At 28.2% G+C, this 21,333-nt stretch overlaps 1 protein-coding gene across 1 annotated transcript in view; it reads right to left on the bottom strand.

Moving 5' to 3' along the window:
- LOC119606421 (open rectifier potassium channel protein 1) overlaps positions 1-10,090 on the bottom strand; it is a 29,150-nt gene extending 19,060 nt beyond the window's left edge. Inside the window, exon 1 of the mRNA XM_037959934.1 lies at positions 9,973-10,090. The gene's annotated coding sequence lies outside the window, so the exon portion shown is untranslated. The remainder of the gene's footprint in view (positions 1-9,972) is intronic.
- Between the last annotated feature and the right edge of the window lie 11,243 nt (positions 10,091-21,333).

Genomic DNA, 21,333 nt, shown 5'->3' with positions numbered 1-21,333 from the left:
ACTTCCTAATCAGACGGATTTAATAGGTAACTACGAAGTTACAAGTAAATACAAAAAAATATATTATCAATTTGATAAATAAACACGACTAATTTTTATTTTTAGCCAAGAAATATTAGTAGGTTTAAGTATTTTTTTAAAAAAAATATTTTCATTTTAGTAAAGAGTTGTTGAACCAGCCCCAAAAATAGTCATAAAATGGTGATAGACATGACTGAAGAAAAAAAAAAATGAGTCAAAATTTCACCGCCACGATATTAAGCGGTGACGTTGTAAAGTTTTATTATAGCATTATAAATATAAAACGAATTATGAAAACCCTACACTTAACATTAGTTAAAAATATTACAATACATAATATCCTTCCAGCGTTTTAGTTTTTTACTACTAAATAGGCAACACTGTTTAATGTTTACATTCTTTGCTGCTCTACTGTTTCATAATTGTTGTGTTAACTCTAAAGTGTTGCCAACTTTGTGTTAAGCAGCGTAATTATTTTATAATTTTCTTATAATTCTTACTAAACTTTCTTATCAATTGCAACAAATTTTATAAAAAAAAAATTTATAATAAATGCAGAGGCTAAGGTTAAAGCTGATTGCATAAAAGTAAAAGCAGTTTTGATATTAAAAAAAAAAATACATTTTCTTTTAATCGCTTTATTGATAATGCAGTAATAGAAACATTTTAATGATGTTGTTTTATTTGTTTAATAAAAAAATAATTAAATTTAATTGATAAAATAACAAATTTAATTAAAAGTGTAAAAATATTAAAACAAAATGGAAAATTCAACTGTTTAGTGACAAATTATAAAAGGTTATGGGAATTGATTAGGAACTGAATTAGAATTGATGTAGAACTAATGTAGAATCGATTTTAGAGAGAACTTAAATAGAATTAATAAACAATTTAAATTGAATAAATTTAGAACATAGAGCAAAACTATAGCAGATCCGAAACTGAAAGAAAGTTGATCTAAAACCGGGGTAAAATTCATCTAAAACTGAAGTAGAACTGAACAGAACTGAACTAGAACTGAACTAGAACTGAACTAGAACTGAACTAGAACTGAACTAGAACTGAACTAGAACTGAACTAGAACTGAACTAGAACTGAACTAGAACTGAACTAGAACTGAACTAGAACTGAACTAGAACTGAACTAGAACTGAACTAGAACTGAACTAGAACTGAACTAGAACTGAACTAGAACTGAACTAGAACTGAACTAGAACTGAACTAGAACTGAACTAAAACTGAAGTAGAATTGAACTAGAACTGAACTAGAACAATATCTGGAAGTTATATAGAATCAATTTAGATTTAAAGTTATTATGTGCTGCAATTCCTTTATTTTTATAAAGAGTTGCCAACTTTAAACACCAGTACTGACATATTGACATTGTTTTGTTTACATTTAACCATGTTGCCAGTAACTTTGTTTACTACTACACCATGTTACCTGAGATATAATTTTGTGATATTTCAACTTTTTTCCTTAGAACGATATTTTATCAGTTAGTTCCACCTTAATATTTGTTTGTTTTCTGATTAAAAGTGTTTAAACTTGTTTAATTTTAAAAACTCATTAAGTTTATGATGAAATTATCAAAATTATTTCAAAAATATTCCCACAAAACTTTTACCTTTCCTTATGATTAATTTCGAAATATTGAGTTTATGTTGCCAGGTTTTTTCCCAACCAGACTGGGTAATATTATTTTATTACACCCAATAACATTAATTATTTGATAAAATTTGTTAATAACAGAACATTATGAAATGATGGCGTCTAAGCATTTAACTGTCAATATTTTGGCTTTCAATTTCTCATCACAGTTTTAATAATGACATTCAGTTTAAAAAGCAAATAAATCACTATTTAAAGGAAAAAAATCACCTTTTAATAAATATTTAAAACATAATGACAACCAAATGTTAAACATTATAAATTTATGACCATTGGGTCTTATCTACCCCCTAAAAAGAACCTCTTTTCTGTAAGATTTTTTTAGAAAAACTTATTGAAAGAGCAATAAACGTACGTAGACAATGATAAATGGATCTTTAAAGGTGATTTTTTTATTTAAAATAAATAATTTCTACGTAAAACTCGTGCCGTAATAATAAATTATAAATTTTTGCACTTGATAAACTTTGCTTTACTTAATATTTGTTTATATTTTATATAAATAATTATTTATTTTAAATATAAAAAAAATTATAAAACTAATTGATAATGATAAGATTTATAGAGAGAGACAACAAGTTTTTGCAATTGACGTTTGTAAAGTGTGAATTAACCTTGTTATTAAACTGTAACAGCAAATAAAAAACAACAAAACTTAAAAAAAATCGCTCATTTTCTTGCTGCTTTTTGAGTAAAGTCAAATGAGAATGAGATTTGTTGTTTTGTTTATGTTTACCTAAAACTAACGGTTATACAAGAAAAGTAATAACAAACAAGTGTTGCCAACTATTTGTAGATAAACAGTGAGTGTAACATGTGTTGCACTCACCAGAAGAATGTAAACAAACTATTGACAACAAATTCTTGAAAACATGGAGGATATTGCCCAAATTATCCATGGCCTGGACTATAATATGGTCTATAGTCTGGACTATAATAGAGTAATAGAATAATAGAATTGTCTATGGAATATAGAACAGTCTATGGTCTGCACTATAGAACAGTCTATAGCCTGCACTATAGAATAGTCTATAGTCTGGACTATAGAATAGTCTATAGTCTGGACTATAGAATAGTCTATAGTCTGGACTATAGAATAGTCTATAGTCTGGACTATAGAATAGCCAATAGTCTGCACAGCAGAATAGTCTACAGTTTGAACTATAGAATAGTCTATAGTCTGTACTATAGAATAGTCTATTGTCTGGACTATAGAATAATCTATAGTCTGGACTTTAGAATAGTCTATTGTCTGGACTATAGAATTGCCAATAGTCTGAGCAGTAGAATAGTCTATAGTCTGAGCTATAGAATAGTCTATAGTCTGGACTATAGAATAGTCTATAGTCTGGACTATAGAATAGTCTATAGTCTGGACTATAGAATAGTCTATAGTCTGGACTATAGAATAGTCTATAGTCTGGACTATAGAATAGTCTATAGTCTGGACTATAGAATAGTCTATAGTCTGGACTATAGAATAGTCTATAGTCTGGACTATAGAATAGTCTATAGTCTGGACTATAGAATAGTATATAGTCTGGAATATAGAATAGTCTAATGTCTGAACTATAGAATAGTCTATAGTCCAGACTATAGACTATCTATAGTCCAGACTATAGACTATTCTATAGTGCAGCCTATAGACTATTCTATAGTCTGGACTATAGATAGTCTATAGTCTGGACTATAGAATAGTCTATAGGCTGCACTATAGTATAGTCTATAGTCTGGACTATAGATAGTCTATAGTCTGGACTATAGAATAGTCTATAGTCTGCACTATATAATAGTCTATGGTCTAGACTATAGAATAGTCTAAAGTCTGGACTATAGAATAGCCAATAGTCTGCACAGTAGAATAGTGTGTAGTCTGGACTATAGAATAGTCTATAGTCTGGACTATGGAATAGTCTATAGTCTGGACTATAGAACAGTCTATTGTCTGGACTATATAATAGTCTATTGTCTGGACTATAGAATAGTCTATAGTCTGGACTATGGAACAATGTATAGTCTGGTCTATAGATCGACAAATATTTACATTAAGTTAAAGTCTTTACAATTTTAAACCCCACCTTTCCCTAACAATTCAGCTAATTAATAAAAGCCTGTATAAATTTTCTGTCATATCAGTTATATCATGTGAAAGTTCTTACATAAAAAACCTTCTTCCTTACTTTTCGTTATAGAATCTTCTTTAATACTTCATTAATAAACAAAGAAATCTTTTTTTTTTTTAACTTTGTAAATAAATCATTAATTATTTCTATATATCTGTTTAATAATAACATACATTATTTATAAAAACAAAATATAAACATTTAATTAATACTGATTGTTGATTCTTAAAGTAAATATTTCAATTTAACCGTCATAAACGTAATACTACTAAAAGTTCTTATTAACTAATAGATTTCATATGTCACATTATGATTAAAAATAAATTCTTTTTTATTTCTACATTTAATTACAACAAAAAGAAAAAACAATTGTCTAGATATTAATTTAATATTTATCGACATGAAATGGTATTATGTGATTAAAATAAAAGAACAAAAAATATCTTGTGACTTAATAATTAAAAGAAAACAGTTGAAACACTGCTATCATAATAGCAGTGTTGTCGGCAGAGTGTTTTCAAAAAAAGAGTTTTATAAATAAAAATCACTTGTTTTCTAAAGGTAATAAAAAACTTATTTTTAATTTATCAGTTTTTTTTATGAAAATTATAGTTTTATCTTGCTCTGTTGTAGAATTCTGAGGCGTGTCTTTGCTATTTCTTTCAAAAGTTAATTTGTTATTAATGTTTATAAGGGTTTTATAAGTTTTCTAGTTTTGAATAGAACTTTTTATTATTGAGTCTATATACTATTCTGTAGTTCAGACTATAGACTATTCTATAGTCCAAACTATAGACTATTCTATAGTCCAGCTTATAAACTATTAGATAGTCCAGACTATAGACTATTCTATAGTCCAGACTATAGACTATTCTATAGTCCAGACTATAGACTATTCTATAGTCCAGACTATAGACTATTCTATAGTCCAGACTATAGACTATTCTATAGTCCAGACTATAGACTATTCTACAGTCCAGACTATAGACTATTCTATAGTCCAGACTATAGACTATTCTATAGTCCAGTTTATATACTCTTCTATAGCATATTTATAGACTATTCCACAGTCCAACTATAGACTATTCTATATATTCTTTAAATTGGCTATAGGATAGTATATAAACTGGACTATAGAATAGTCTATAGTCTAGGCTATAGAATAGTCTGTAGTCTAGGCTATAGAATAGTCTATAGTCTGGACTATAGACTATTCTACAGTACAGAATATAAACTATTCTATAGTCCAGACTATAGAATATTCTATAGTCTAGACTACAGACTATTCTATAGTCCAGTTTATATACTATTCTATAGCCAATTTATATATAGCCAGATTATAGACTATTCTATAATCCAGTTTATAGATTATTCTATAGTCTGGACTATAGACTATTCTATAGACCAGACTATAGACTATTCTATAGTCCAGACTATAGACTATTCGATAGTCCAGACTATAGACTATTCGATAGTCCAGACTATAGACTATTCGATAGTCCAGACTATAGACTATTAAGTAATAAGAGTGGCTATTGTTGCGTTTGCTAATTGCATAAAATAAACAGTTTAATTTAAAAAAGTGGCTACTTTTGATTTTTTTAATTTAAGCGGTTTTTTTTTTAATTTTATAAAAATTTGATTTTTCTTTGAAATTTTTATGTTTTATCACAAAATTTCTAAAATAACCACTATTTTTAATATTGTTGGCAAAAAAGTGTTGTCATTTTAGCGTTTTTTTTGGAAATGTTTAAAAAAATTAAATTTTATTAGCAATATACTTTAGTTGTTTCATGATTTGTTTAAAAAATAAGATTTTTAACATTTTAAGAAAAAATGTGGCCATTATAGCGCTTATTAATTTTTTAACTGGTTATTTTAGCGTTTTATAATTTAGGCGTGTTTTTTAATACTTAAAAATTATATTTTTTTTTTCAAAATGATTTATATATATAATTCTATGAATGAAGAATATTTTATTTAAAAAAGTGGCCACTTTAGCTTTTTTAATTTAAGCGTTTTTTGAAAATTTCCTACAAATTTGATTTTTCTTGGAAATATTTATGTTTTATGACAAAATTTCTTAAATAACCACTATTTTTAATATTGTTGACAACAAAGTGTTGTCATTTTAGCGTTTTTTAATTTAGGCGTTTTTTTTTTGGAAATTTCCCAAAAAATTTAATTTTATTAGCAATATACTTTAGTTGTTTCATGATCTGTTTAAAAAATAAGATTTTTAACATTTTAAGAAAAAATGTGGCCATTATAGCGTTTTTTGAAAAATTTTCAAAAAAAATTAAGTTTTGTGGTTTTTTGTATATTTTTTCATATTATCATCATAAATAGGAATTTTTAGATGTTTTTTTAAAGATTTTAGTTAATTTAGCGTTTTTTTTGTTTAAGTGCTTTTTGAAAAGTTTTATTTAAAAATCATAAAAATATGATTGGCCTTATTTGTAGTTACAGTTTTTTTTCGGTTTACCTTCACTTACTGACATTTTTGTTAGCAAATATGTTTTACTATCATAATTTATTATAAAGAAAAGTGAAAAAATTAATTAATATGCCAAACACAAATTAGTTACGTTCTTAACTGGTAAAAAAAGTCATAAATTGTAGTAAAAGAGCATTATTTTTAATGAGCAAATGAAAACGAAATGGAGAAAAAATCACGCAGTTTTAAGTTATTTGTTTATGAATATTTTTTATTATGTAATTTTTCTAAATATTATATTTCCAGTCATAGTTTTTACAAATTAAAGTAATTTGACACAGTTTGTTTTTTTTTTTTTTTTGCAAACTACTTACAATTTGTTAAGAATAATTAAAAAAAAATGCTGACTAAAAAGTTTAGATAATTGTCGGGAGTTTGAAAAAATGGTTAATAAAATAAATTGTAATAAAAATTTATAAAATTTTTGTTATTTTATTTTAAATTAACACATTTTTTTTTTAATTTGTTAATTTCATTTTTTTTAATATACTATTTTTTACCTTATAAATCTAGTGCTAATTAATATAGCTAATAAATTTTGTAGCAAAATTTTAAATTTATATAGAGTATAAATTAGAAGGCAGCAAGCATTAAAGTCATAGATAAATAAATAAATCAAAATAGAATAGACAAAATTTATAAAATAGAAATAATTATCAAGGGTCGTAAGAAAAATTAAAAATTAGTCAGAAAAACAGAGATAATTTCAAATAAATTCTTAAACAAATTAAAACAAAACTTAATTTAAAGTAAAAAAACGTCACTTTTATAACTTAAAATGCTAAAAATATATCAATTTTTTACAAACTAATAAAAATATTTTTTTTTCAAAAATTTCCAAAAAACGCCTAAATAAAAAAAACGCTAAAATGACCACACTTATACCCAAAAATATTAATAATATTGTTCATTAATGAAATTATGATATAGAACATAAATATTTTGAAAGGAAAATAATTTTTTAGGAACTTTTCAAAAAACGCTTAAATTAAAAAACGCTAAAGTGGCCGGTCCATAATTTAATTTAGAACATTTATAAAATACTTTATTAAAAAATATATACATTAATATCAAAACCTTTTTTTAAAGAAATTTTTCAAAAAACGCTTAAATTAAAAAGCGCTACAATGGCTACACTTATAAATTAAAATATTTTAAAAATACTTTACTTATAAAATTATAATATAAAAAAAATTTGTGATAAAAACATACAATTTTGAGAAATTTAAAAAAACGCTAAAATAAAAAACGCTAAAAAGGCCACTCTTTTCACTAAAAGTGTTAAAAAATAATTTAAACTTAAAAATTCTTAATAAAACCAAAAAATTTTAATAAAAAATGATTTCTTTTGCAAAGTTTTTAAAAAACGCTAAAATTAAAAAGCAGTAAGGTGGCCATTTTCTTCACTAAAAATTACTTAAAGAGACTCTACTCATAAAATTATTAAATAAAACATTACATTTTCCTTAAAAAACATATTTTTAATCTTTTTTTAATTTTCCCAAACAAAAAAAAAACGCTTAAATAAAAAATATTACATGGTCAATATTAATACTTTTTAAAAAATCATGATATTTAACAAAATTATGAAATAATTGTTAAACATTTCAAACAAAATAAACCTATTTAGTAATTAAAAAAAAACGCCAAATAAAAAAATACTAAATTAGCAACACTTATTGCTAAATTAGCAACACTTAATGTTGAAAATAGTATTTATACCCAAAATAATAAAATACAAACATTAATATTAAATTAAAACACTGTTTTTACAGAAATTGTCAAAAAACGCTTAAATAGAAAACACGCTAAAATGCCACTATTTTTACTTATTATTCAAAAATCATAATTTTTAAAGAAATAATGAATTAATAAGTAAAAATTTCCAATAAAACTAAGTTTTTTAGTGATTTTCTAAAAAAGCACTTAAGTAAAAAAACGCTTAGTGGCAACTTTCTTTTCAAAAAATAAATTTAAAAAAGGATTTTTAATGAAACTATGTAATAAAAATCTAAAATATTTTGTAAAAATTAATTTATTAACATAATTTAAAAAGCGCTTAAATAAAAAAACGCTTATATGTACTATTTTGTAAATGATTTAAATATTTAGATTTTTAATAAAATTTTGGGGTAAAACTTGTAAATTTCTAAAAATTATGTTTATAGGAAAAATTCCTTGAAAAAAATCACTAAAAAGCAATAAGTGGCAACACTGTTTCAAAATATGCATAAAATTTAGATTTTTAAAAAAGTTATGGAATAAAACCTTTTAATTTCTATTAAATAAAAAGTGTTGAAACAAAAATAAAAAACGATAAAGTGACAATACTTTTTCATAAAGGTTAAAATTTTGGATTTTTTAAGAATTTAAGAAACAAAACCTTCAAATTTCTATTAAATAATATTTTTTTTGTAACAGAAGTAAAAAAACGCTAAAGTGGCAACTTTTTGTTTTTAATTTTAATAATCGGTAATTTTAATGAAACTATGACATAAAACTTAAAATTTTGTATTAAAAGTTAAATTTTATAACAGAAATGTATAAAAACGCTAAAATAAAAAAGCTAGTTATGACTTAAAAAAACGCTAAATGGCAACTGTGTTTTCAAAATATGTAAAAAATTTTAATTTTTAATGAAATAATGAAACAAAACCTTAAAATTTTTAACTAAATAAAAAAACGCTTAAATAAAAAAACTCAAAAAACGCTAAAGTGGCAACTCTTTTTTCAAAAGGTTTAAAAAATTTATATTTTTAAGGAAATTATGAAATAAAACTTTAAATTTTCTATAAAAATTAAATATTTTAATAAAATGTATAAAAACGCTAAAATAAAAAAAACGCTTCACAAAAACGCTAAATGACAATTCTATTTTCAAAATATGTTAAAAATCTTAATTTTTAATAAAATAATGAAACAAAACCTTAAAAGTTTTAACTTAATTTAAAAAAAAAAAACGCCTAAATAAAAAACCGCTAAAATAAAAACCCCAAAATAAAAAAACTCTAATTTGGCAACTCTATTTTTTAAATAGCTCAAAAATTATTTTAAAAGTGAAAAATTTTTTTTTCGCAATTTTTTTAATTTTTTAAACACTTTTATGAGAAAATTAAGCTGGAATTGTGAGGAGATTTATCTGGAACAACACTTTTCAAACGTTTCCACAACTTTTTAAACAAATGCTAAAAATTTAAATTAAATTTTATATAAAAAATTTATTTTTTTTTTTTAATTTTCTTTTAAAAGTTAAAATTTTTGATAAATTTTCTTTAGAAATTTAACAGTTTTAGCAAAATTTTGGAAATTTTTATGAAATATTTTACAAATATAAACATTTTTCAATAACTTTCTTTTAAAATTTTTAACTTTTTCATAAATTTAGTTTTCGGTAATAATTTTTGTTATAAAATTTATATCAATTTAAAAAAATTTTATAATTTTTTGTTAATTTTCAATTTAAAGTTTAACTTTTTTATAAATATTTTACAAATTTGAACTTTTGCTTAAATTTCTTTATTGAAAATTGAAATTTTAAATATATTTTTTTTTTAATATTAAGTTTTCTTTAGAATTTTTATGTTTTTTTTAATATTTTTTATAAAATTTATTATTTTTTTTTTTATTTATTTTAAAAAATTTTCTTTTTTTCTTAAATACCGTTAAATTTTTACGTGTTTGTCTTTATTTTTGTAACCGTTTCTTTTTTCAAAATATTTTCTCGTTTCTATAAGTATTTTGTCTAGTGTACGCTCGTTTTGAAGTTCGTCATCTGACTGGCGTTAAACGGGCAAATTCTACGAACATTAAATAATTTTCACATTTTATTTCTTTTTATTTTTATTTAATTTTTTTTTCCAAAAAAAAAAAAATTAAAGAAACAATTGTTGTTGTATTTAGTAAAGTGTTTATTGAAAAAAATAATAGTAGTAATAGTATTAGTAACTAGCAAGTAAAACAGTGAGTAAAAATACATACATATTTGTATGTAGAGTGTTGTGTTGTGATTTGTTTGTTTTTATTTGTTAATTCTACAATAACGCGCAACGACAGACGGACGGATGGACGCTCCATGTTGTTTAAACATGTGTATTGCTGAAAGTCTGCGAAATTTTTAGTTGTTGTTGAAATTTCACACTCAAAACTCATATACAAAGTGACAATAACAACAATTTGTCTCAGCAAAAGCAGCTTTAAAATTACACTTATACTCACTAATACTTAAAAATAACAAAAACCTAAAAATTTACCGTAAAATCAAGCTTACATCTACACTCTCTTTCGCTCTTATACCATTACAAACAAGTATGTATGTTGTTGTTTGAAAATATGCCTCACCTAACGGTTTTATTATGTTTTGTTGACATTTTCCTTCACTATTTATATGTATTAGTAGCACCCTGTTCAGAGAATGCAGCTTGAAAACAATGAACTTTGAGAGTGAAAAAATAAAGGTGGCCAGATGTGACATTTTAAAACGGTCAAGCTTGAACTGTTCTATGGAAGTTTGAGATATCTCAAACAGTTCTATAGAAGTTTGAGAGCACTCAAAATGTTATAAAGAAGTTTGAGAACGCTCAAACTGTTCTATAGAAATTTGAAGAACTGTTCTATAGAAGTTTGAGGAACATCAAACTGTTCTATAGAAGTTTGAGAGTACTTAAACTGTTCTATATACATAAGTTTGAAAGACCTCAAGCTTGAACTTTTCTATGGAAGTTTGACAGACCTCAAACTGTTCTATAGTAGTTTGAGAGAGCTCAAACAGTTCTATAGAAGTTTGAGAAACTCAAACTGTTGTACAAAAAGTTTGAGGAACCTGAATCTGCTCTATAGAAGTTTAAAGAACCATAACCTCCTCTATACAATTTTGAGAGCACTCGAACTGTTCTATAGAAGCTTGAGAGTTCTGAAACTTTTCTACAGAAGTTTTTGAGAGACCTCAAATTGTTCTATAGAACCTCAAACTGTTCTATAGAAGTTTGAGAGCACTTACATTGTTCTATAGAAGTTTGAGAAACCTCAAACTGTTCTATAGAAGTTTTACAGACCTCAAATTGTTTTATAGACGTTTGAGGAAACTTAAACAGTTCTGTAGAAGTTTGAGAGCACTTAAACTGTTCTATAGAAGTTTGAGGAACCTCAAACTGTTCTATAGAAGTTTGAGGAACCTCAAACTGTTCTATAGAAGTTTGAGGAACCTCAAACTGTTCTATAGAAGTTTGAGGAACCTCAAACTGTTCTATAGAAGTTTGAAGAACCTCAAACTGTTCTATAGAAGTTTGAGGAACCTCAAACTGTTCTATAGAAGTTTGAGGAACCTCAAACTGTTCTATAGAAGTTTGAGGAACCTCAAACTGTTCTATAGAAGTTTGAGGAACCTCAAACTGCTCTATAGAAGTTTGAGGAACCTCAAACTGTTCTATAGAAGTTTGAGGAACCTCAAACTGTTCTATAGAAGTTTGAGGAACCTCAAACTGTTCTATAGAAGTTTGAGGAACCTCAAACTGTTCTATAGAAGTTTGAGGAACCTTAAACTGTTCTATAGAAGTTTGAGGAACCTCAAACTGTTCTATAGAAGTTTGAGGAACCTCAAACTGTTCTATAGAAGTTTGAGGAACCTCAAACTGTTCTATAGAAGTTTGAGGAACCTCAAACTGTTCTATAGAAGTTTGAGGTACCTCAAACTGTTTTATAGAAGTTTGAGGAACCTCAAACTGTTCTATAGAAGTTTGAGGAACCTCAAACTGTTCTATAGAAGTTTGAGGAACCTCAAACTGTTTTATAGAAGTTTGAGGAACCTCAAACTGTTCTATAGAAGTTTGAGGAACCTCAAACTGTTCTATAGAAGTTTGAGGAACCTCAAACTGTTCTATAGAAGTTTGAGGAACCTCAAACTGTTCTATAGAAGTTTGAGGAACCTCAAACTGTTCTATAGAAGTTTGAGGAACCTCAAACTGGTCTATAGAAGTTTGAGGAACCTCAAACTGGTCTATAGAAGTTTGAGGAACCTCAAACTGTTCTATAGAAGTTTGAGGAACCTCAAACTGTTCTATAGAAGTTTGAGGAACCTCAAACTGTTCTATAGAAGTTTGAGGAACCTCAAACTGTTCTATAGAAGTTTGAGGAACCTCAAACTGTTCTATAGAAGTTTGAGGAACCTCAAACTGTTCTATAGAAGTTTGAGGAACCTCAAACTGTTCTATAGAAGTTTGAGGAACCTCAAACTGCTCTATAGAAGTTTGAGGAACCTCAAACTGTTCTATAGAAGTTTGAGGAACCTCAAACTGTTCTATAGAAGTTTGAGGGACCTCAAACTGTTCTATAGAAGTTTGAGGAACCTCAAACTGTTCTATAGAAGTTTGAGGAACCTCAAACTGTTCTATAGAAGTTTGAGGAACCTCAAACTGTTCTATAGAAGTTTGAGGAACCTCAAACTGTTCTATAGAAGTTTGAGGAACCTCAAACTGTTCTATAGAAGTTTGAGGAACCTCAAACTGTTCTATAGAAGTTTGAGGAACCTCAAACTGTTCTATAGAAGTTTGAGGAACCTCAAACTGTTCTATAGAAGTTTGAGGAACCTCAAACTCTTCTATAGAAGTTTGAGGAACCTCAAACTGTTCTATAGAAGTTTGAGGAACCTCAAACTGTTCTATAGAAGTTTGAGGAACCTCAAACTGTTCTATAGAAGTTTGAGAAACCTCAAACTGTTCTATAGAAGTTTGAGGAACCTCAAACTGTTCTATAGAAGTTTGAGGAACCTCAAACTGTTCTATAGAAGTTTGAGGAACCTCAAACTGTTCTATAGAAGTTTGAGGAACCTCAAACTGTTCTATAGAAGTTTGAGGAACCTCAAACTGTTCTATAGAAGTTTGAGGAACCTCAAACTGTTCTATAGAAGTTTGAGGAACCTCAAACTGTTCTATAGAAGTTTGAGGAACCTCATACTGTTCTATAGAAGTTTGTGGAACCTCAAACTGTTCTATAGAAGTTTGAGGAACCTCAAACTGTTCCATAGAAGTTTGAGGAACCTCAAACTGTTCTATAGAAGTTTGAGGAACCTCAAACTGTTCTATAGAAGTTTGAAGAAACTCAAAATGTTCTATAGAAGTTTGAGGAACCTCAAACTGTTCTATAGAAGTTTGAGCGACCTCAAACTGTACTATAGAAGTTTGAGGTAGCTCAAACTGTTCTATAGAAGTTTGAGGAACCTCAAACTGTTCTATAGAAGTTTGAGGAACCTCAAACTGTTCTATAGAAGTTTGAGGAACCTCAGACTGTTCTATAGAGGTTTGAGGAACCTCAAACTGTTCTATAGAAGTTTGAGGAACCTCAAACTGTTCTATAGAAGTTTGAGGAACCTCAAACTGTTCTATAGAAGTTTGGGGAACCTCAATCTGTTCTTTAGAAGTTTGAAGAGGTTCAAACTGTTCTTTAGAAGTTTGAAGAGGTTCAAACTGTTCTGTAGAAGTTTGAGGAACCTCATACTGTTCTATAGAAGTTTCAGAAACCTTAAACTCTTCTATACAATAGTCGATCGTCTAAAGAATCTCTAATGTTTCGAAGATATGTAGTCCAATGGTCACCCTATTTTTACAATGCAACATTATTTATTCAGTTTTCTTCGTAATTTACACCTACAACTAATAAAAGTTTTTTTTTTTATAATAATAACATTACAATAGATATAATCACATCAGCTTTATCTAAATTGTAGTAAACTATTAAACGTTTTTAAGTATTTAAATATATAATTCAATTTCTTTGCAAATACTCAAGTAGTATTTTTACAATTGACAACAAAAAACACACGTAAATTTAATAGATTAAATTAGAAGATTACAACGTAAGAAAGAAACTCTTTCTGTATATTTCTAAAGGCGCTACAAAAGCAGGAAATAAACTTTTAATTTGGATGAAAGATTTGTAGAAAAAAAAACTGCTCGAAAGAAGTTTGATGGAACTCTAAATGTTCTTTGGATAAAAGATTTGTAGAAAAAAACTGCTCGAAAGAAGTTTGATGGAACTCTAAATGTTCTATATAAGTTTGAGGACACTCTAACTCTTCTATAGAAGTTTAGGGAACCTTAAACTGTTCTATAGAAGTTTAAGGAACTTAAAACTGTTCTATAGAAGTTTGAGAAAGCACAAACTGTTCTATAGAAGTTTGAGGAACCTCAAACTGTTCTATAGAAGTATGAGGAACCTCAAACTGTTCTATAGAAGATCCATTAAAGTTTGTCGATATTGCTATAAAAGGTTAAGAAACCTCAAACAGTTCTATATAAGTTTAAGAAATCTCAAACTGTTCTACAGAAGTTTAAGGAACCTCAAACTGTTCTATAGAAATTTATGGAACTTCAAACTGTTCTATAGAAGTTTGAAGAACATCAAACTGTTCTATAGAAGTTCAGGAAACCTCAAACTGTTCTATATAAGTTCGACGGACCCTGAATGTTCTATAGAAGTTTGACGAGTCTTAAAACAGCTCCAATAATGTTCGTCGATTTTGCAAAAACCTCAAGAAAAGTTCAATTTCTAAAAACCATGACTACTTTAGCTTTTCCCTCGATAATTTCTTAAAAAAATAACTAAACTCTTTGTTTTACACAAAACATTTTGTAACTTGATAATTACGTTTGTTTAATTTTAATATTATTACTCATATTATGTATCCTACATTTGTTTAAAATACTGAGATTGGAATTGGCTGATCTATGTTTGATTTGCCCTATCTCTTGCGCCGTACTCTTTTAAAGTGTTTATTGACATTTAAGCTAAAATTTGTGTACATACGTCAGTGGCAGATTGTAGTTAAATACAAATATTATTTGAGATTTAAAATAACTATAGTGTAAATAGCTTTTGGGATTCAAATATATGGAGCATAAAGTATTTGTGTCTACAAGAGTAAAATATTTAGTTTAAATTGATAATTGTGGGAAGACTTTAAGTAAAGGGGGAGAGTTAAAGAGAGATTTTTGATGGCGTGTAGGATTTAAAGAATGTGCTGCCAAAAACAAGGTGATAATTGGAGACAAAAATAAAACATAAACAAAGTTGGAGGAAAATTTTTGTACAAAAAATAACCGCAATTTAAATAAATGGGAGTTAAATTAAGAAATTTGTTTAGAAATTAGAACTTAAATAGTCTATAGTCCAGACTATATAAAGTCCATAATAAAGTCTAGAGTTAAGTCTGTAGTTTAGTCTATAGTCTAGTATACAGTCTAGTCTATAGTCTAGCCTATAGTCTAGTCTATAGTCTAGTCTATAGTCTAGTCTATAGTCTAGTCTATAGTCTAGTCTATAGTCTAGTCTATAGTCTAGTCTATAGTCTAGTCTATAGTCTAGTCTATAGTCTAGTCTATAGTCTAGTCTATAGTCTAGTCTATAGTCTAGACTATAGTCTAGTCTATAGTCTAGTTATACTCTAGCCTATAGTCTAGTCTAGTCTAGTCTATAGTCTAGTCTATAGTCTAGTCTATAGTCTAGTCTATAGTCTAGTCTATAGTCTCGTCTATAGTCTAGTCTAGTCTATAGTCTAGTCTAGTCTATAGTCTAGTCTAGTCTAGTCTAGTCTAGTCTAGTCTAGTCTAGTCTAGTCTAGTCTAGTCTAGTCTAGTCTAGTCTAGTCTAGTCTAGTCTAGTCTATAGTCTAGTCTAGTCTAGTCTATAGTATAGTCTAGACTATAGTCTAGTCTATAGTCTAGTCTATAGGCTAGTCTATAGTCTAGTCTAGAGTCTAGTCTATAGTCTAGTCTATAGTCTAGTCTATAGTCTAGTCTATAGTCTAGTCTACAATCTAGTCTATAGTGTAGTCTATAGTCTAGTCTATAGTCTAGTCTATAGTCTAGTCTATAGTCTAGTCTATAGTCTAGTCTATAGTCTAGTCTATAGTCTAGTCTATAGCCTAGTCTGTAGTCTAGTCTAGTAGTCTATAGTCTAGTCTATAGTCTAGTCTATAGTCTAGTCTATAGTCTAGTCTATAGTCTAGTCTATAGTCTAGTCTATAGTCTAGTCTATAGTCTAGTCTAGTCTATAGTCTAGTCTAGTCTAGTCTATAGTCTAGTCTATAGTCTAGTCTATAGTCTAGTCTATAGTCTAGTCTATAGTCTAGTCTATAGTCTAGTCTATAGTCTAGTCTATAGTCTAGTCTATGGTCTAGTCTATAGTCTAGTCTATAGTCTAGTCTATAGTCTAGTCTATAGTCTAGTCTATGGTCTAGTCTATAGTCTAGTCTATAGTCTAGTCTATAGTCTAGTCTATAGTCTAGTCTATAGTCTAGTCTAGTCTATAGTCTAGTCTATAGTCTAGTCTATAGTCTAGTCTATAGTCTAGTCTATAGTCTAGTCTATAGTCTAGTCTATAGTCTAGTCTATAGTCTAGTCTATAGTCTAGTCTATAGTCTAGTCTATAGTCTAGTCTATAGTCTAGTCTATAGTCTAGTCTATAGTCTAGTCTATAGTCTAGTCTAGTCTAGTCTATAGTCTAGTCTAATCTAGTCTATAGTCTAGTCTATAGTCCAGTCTATAGTCTAGTCTATGGTCTAGTCTATGGTCTAGTCTATAGTCTAGTCTATAGTCTAGTCTATGGTCTAGTCTACAGTCTAGTCTATAGTCTAGTCTATAGTCTAGTCTATAGTCTAGTCTATGGTCTAGTCTATAGTCTAGTCTATAGTCTAGTCTATAGTCTAGTCTATAGTCTAGTCTATGGTCTAGTCTATAGTCTAGTCTATAGTGTAGTCTATAGTCTAGTATATAGTCTTGTCTACAGTCTAGTCTATAGTCTAGTCTATAGTCTAGTCTATAGTCTAGTCTATAGTCTAGTCTATAGTCTAGTCTATAGTCTAGTCTATAGTCTAGTCCATAGTTGAATCTATAGTGTAGTCTGTAGTCTTGTCTATAGTTGAGTCTATAGTCTAGTCTATAGTCTTGTCTATAGTCTAGTCTATAGTTGAGTCTATAGTCTAGTCTATAGTCTAGTCTATAGTCTAGTCTAGTCTAGTCTATAGTCTAGTCTATAGTCTAGTCTATAGTCTAGTCTATAGTCTAGTCTATAGTCTAGTCTATAGTCTAGTCTATAGTCTAGTCTATAGTCTAGTCTATAGTCTAGTCTATAGTCTAGTCTATAGTCTAGTCTATAGTCTAGTCTATAGTCTAGTCTATAGTCTAGTCGATGGTCTAGTCTATAGTCTAGTCTATAGCCTAGTTCATTCTATAGCTGCTCTAACTGTTCCGAAGTAGTGTGATCAAGTTCTCACTTGTTCTTTTGACGTTTTTCTTTAAATTCAAATCAATTTTCCTTAAAGAAAAAACACCGTAAAATTTATTAATTGATAACCCCTTGTCAAGTTTGTGTCAATAAAGGCCAATTTTATGATTTTTAATATTTTATCTAACTGCTTATTTAATGATAATTTATAATTAATTACAAATTAATGATTAATAAGCTTTAAACAAAATATTCAATAAATATTATAAATATTTATTTAAATGATTAAACAAAATGAATAATTATGACGTTACTACAGGGCAACAAAGAATTTTATTATGTTCTGGAAAAAAGTTATAGAAAATAGGGAAAATATTTTATATTTTCAAATAAAAGGTGTTTAGGGCACGTAATTGAACGTGATAAGAAAAACATTAAAGTAAGCGTGAAAAATTACTTGTTTTCCTTTCATATTTTAAGCAAAATAGTTGTTATTGTGTTAATAATTTAAAAGTTTCAATATCAGAAGTAATTCTTTTGATAGGAGCGGAATTTTAAAAGCCGAATCAATTTAACCTTTTATTTCCTAAAAATATCCCCTAAAGTTGTCGCTTACGATTTGATTGGTTTTTATTATTATTAAATGATAAATTATTACATTATTATGCATTTAACAATATTATGTTAATTAGCTTGTAAATGTTGTTTAAATTAAATCATTCTAAATAAAATCGACAATAAAACAAATAACAAAAACACAAAATGAAACAGTTTAAGGGCGTTTAAACCAAAATTACCGAAAATTGTTTTGATTTAATACGATTTCTTAAATAAGATAAACCATTAAGGTGGCCATGTAAAAATAAACATTCGAACAAAAGAAACTGTTATAAAGAAGTATAAATCACATCAAACTGTTCTATAGAAGTTTGAGGAACCTCAAACTGTTCTATAGAAGTTTGAGAAACCTCAAACTGTTGTATAGAAGTTTGAGGAAGCTCAAACTGTTCTATAGAAGTTTGAGGAAGCTCAAACTGTTCTATAGAAGTTTGAGGAAGCTCAAACTGTTCTATAGAAGTTTGAGAAAGCTCAAACTGTTCTATAGAAGTTTGAGGAAGCTCAAACTGTTCTATAGAAGTTTGAGAAAGCTCAAACCGTTCTACAGAAGTTTGAGGAAGCTCAAACTGTTCTATAGAAGTTTGAGGAAGCTCAAACTGTTCTATAGAAGTTTGAGGAAGCTCAAACTGTTGTATAGAAGTTTGAGGAAGCTCAAACTGTTCTATAGAAGTTTGAGGAAGCTCAAACTGTTCTATAGAAGTTTGAGAAAGCTCAAACTGTTCTATAGAAGTTTGAGGAAGCTCAAACTGTTCTATAGAAGTTTGAGAAAGCTCAAACCGTTCTATAGAAGTTTGAGAAACCTCAAACTATTCTATAGAAGTTTGAGGAACCTCAAACTGTTCTATAGAAGTTTGAGGAACCTCAAACTGTTCTATAGAAGTTTGAGGAACCTCAAACTGTTCTATAGAAGTTCGAGGAAGCTCAAACTGTTCTATAGAATTTTGAGGAAGCTCAAACTGTTCTATAGAAGTTTGAGGAAGCTCAAACTGTTCTATAGAAGCTTGAGGAAGCTCAAACTGTTCTATAGAAGTTTGAGGAACAGCTAAAACTGTTCTATAGAATTTTGAGGAACATCAAACTGTTCTTATCTATAGTTCAGTCTATACACACATATACTAGTCTATAGTCTAGTCTATAGCCTAGTCTATAGTCTAGTACATAGTCTACTACATAGTCTAGTCTATAGTCTAATCTGTCTAGTCTAGTCTAGTCTATAGTCTAATCTATAAGCTAGTATAAAGTCTAGTCTAGTCCAGTCTATAGTCTAGTCTATAATCTAGTCTATAATCTAGTCTATAATCTAGTCTATAGTCTAGTCTATAGTCTAGTCGATAGTCTAGTCTATAGTCTAGTCTATAGTCTAGTCTATAGTCTAGTCTATAGTCTAGTCTATAGTCCAGTCTATAGTCTAGTCTATAGTCTAGTCTATAGTCTAGTCTATAGTCTAGTCTATAGTCTAGTCTATAGTCTAGTCTATAGTCTAGTCTATAGTCTAGTCTATAGTCTAGTCTATAGTCTAGTCTATAGTCTAGTCTATAGTCTAGTCTATAGTCTAGTCTATAGTCTAGTCTATAGTCTAGTCTATAGCTCTAGTCTATAGTCTAGTCTATAGTCTAGTCTATAGTCTAGTCTATAGTCTAGTCTAAGTCTAGTCTATAGTCTAGTCTATAGTCTAGTCTATAGTCTAGTCTATAGTCTAGTCTATAGTCTAGTCTAGTCTAGTCTATAGTCTAGTCTAGTCTAGTCTATAGTCTAGTCTATAGTCTAGTCTATAGTCTAGTCTATAGTCTAGTCTATAGTCTAGTCTATAGTCTAGTCTATAGTCTAGTCTATAGTCTAGTCTAGTCTAGTCTATAGTCTAGTCTAGTCTAGTCTATAGTCTAGTCTATAGTCTAGTCTATAGTCTAGTCTATAGTCTAGTCTATAGTCTAGTCTATAGTCTAGTCTATAGTCTAGTCTATAATCTAGCCTATAATCTAGCCTATAGTCTAGTCTATAGTCTAGTCTCTAGTCTATAGTCCAGTCTATAGTCCAGTCTATAGTCTAGTCTATAGTCTAGTCTATAGTCTAGTCTATAGTCTAGTCTATAGTCTAGTCTATAGTCTAGTCTATAGTCTAGTCTATAGTCTAGTCTATAGTCTAGTGTATACTTTAGTCTATAGTCTAGTCTATAGTCTAGTCTATAGTCTAGTCTATAGTCTAGTCTATAGTCTAGTCTATAGTCTAGTCTACAGTCTAGTCTATAGTCTAGTCTATAGTCTAGTCTATAGTCTAGTCTATAGTCTAGTCTATAGTCTAGTCTATAGTCTAGTCTATAGTCTAGTCTATAGTCTAGTCTATAGTCTAGTCTATAGTCTAGTCTATAGTCTGGTCTATAGTTTAGTCTATAGTCTAGTCTATAGTCTAGTCTATAGTCTAGTCTATAGTCTAGTCTATAGTCTAGTCTATAGTCTAGTCTATAGTCTAGTCTATAGTCTAGTCTATAGTCTAGTCTACAGTCTAGTCTATAGTCTAGTCTATAGTCTATTCTATAGTCTAGTCTATAGTCTAGTCTATAGTCTAGTCTATAGTCTAGTCTACAGTCTAGTCTGTAGTATAGTCTATAGTTTAGTCTATAGTCTAGTCTATAGTCTAGTCTATAATCTAGTCAATAGTCTAGTCTATAGTCTTGTCTATAGTCTAGTCTATAGTCTAGTCTATAGTCTTGTCTATAGTCTAGTCTATAGTCTAGTCTATAGTCTAGTCTATAGTCTAGTCTATAGTCTAGTCTATAGTCTAGTCTTTGGTCTAGTCTATAGTCTAGTCTATAGTCTTAGTCTATTCTACTATACAGTCTATCGTATTGTCTAGGGTGTAGTCTAGTCCATAGTCTAGTATATAGCCTATAGTCTACTATATATAGTCTCTAGACTAGGTCATTGTCTAGTCTTTATCTTACTCTAGCATTAAGCCTATTCTTAAGTCTAATCTGTACTTATTTGGTCACCTTAGCAAACCCATAAATCTTATTTAAAACGAAGACATTTACATGTGACTCAAATTTGAAAAAAAGCACAACAAATATAATTGACAAATTTTCCACATGTTTAACAGAAATTTGAGGTGTGTTGTGGCAACAACAAACCGAAATTGTCGTAATAAAAATTATAACAACACAAAACGATTGAAGAACGATGTAGAGTGCAAAAA

This window comes from Lucilia sericata, unplaced genomic scaffold (genome assembly GCF_015586225.1).
Source record: "Lucilia sericata isolate MDLA Ls3-8-SP2 unplaced genomic scaffold, ASM1558622v1 Contig000583F_arrow, whole genome shotgun sequence".
NCBI classification, from domain to species: Eukaryota; Metazoa; Arthropoda; class Insecta; order Diptera; family Calliphoridae; genus Lucilia; species Lucilia sericata.
Note: the sequence above shows the minus strand (reverse complement) of the source record. Positions and strands in the feature narration are given on the sequence as shown.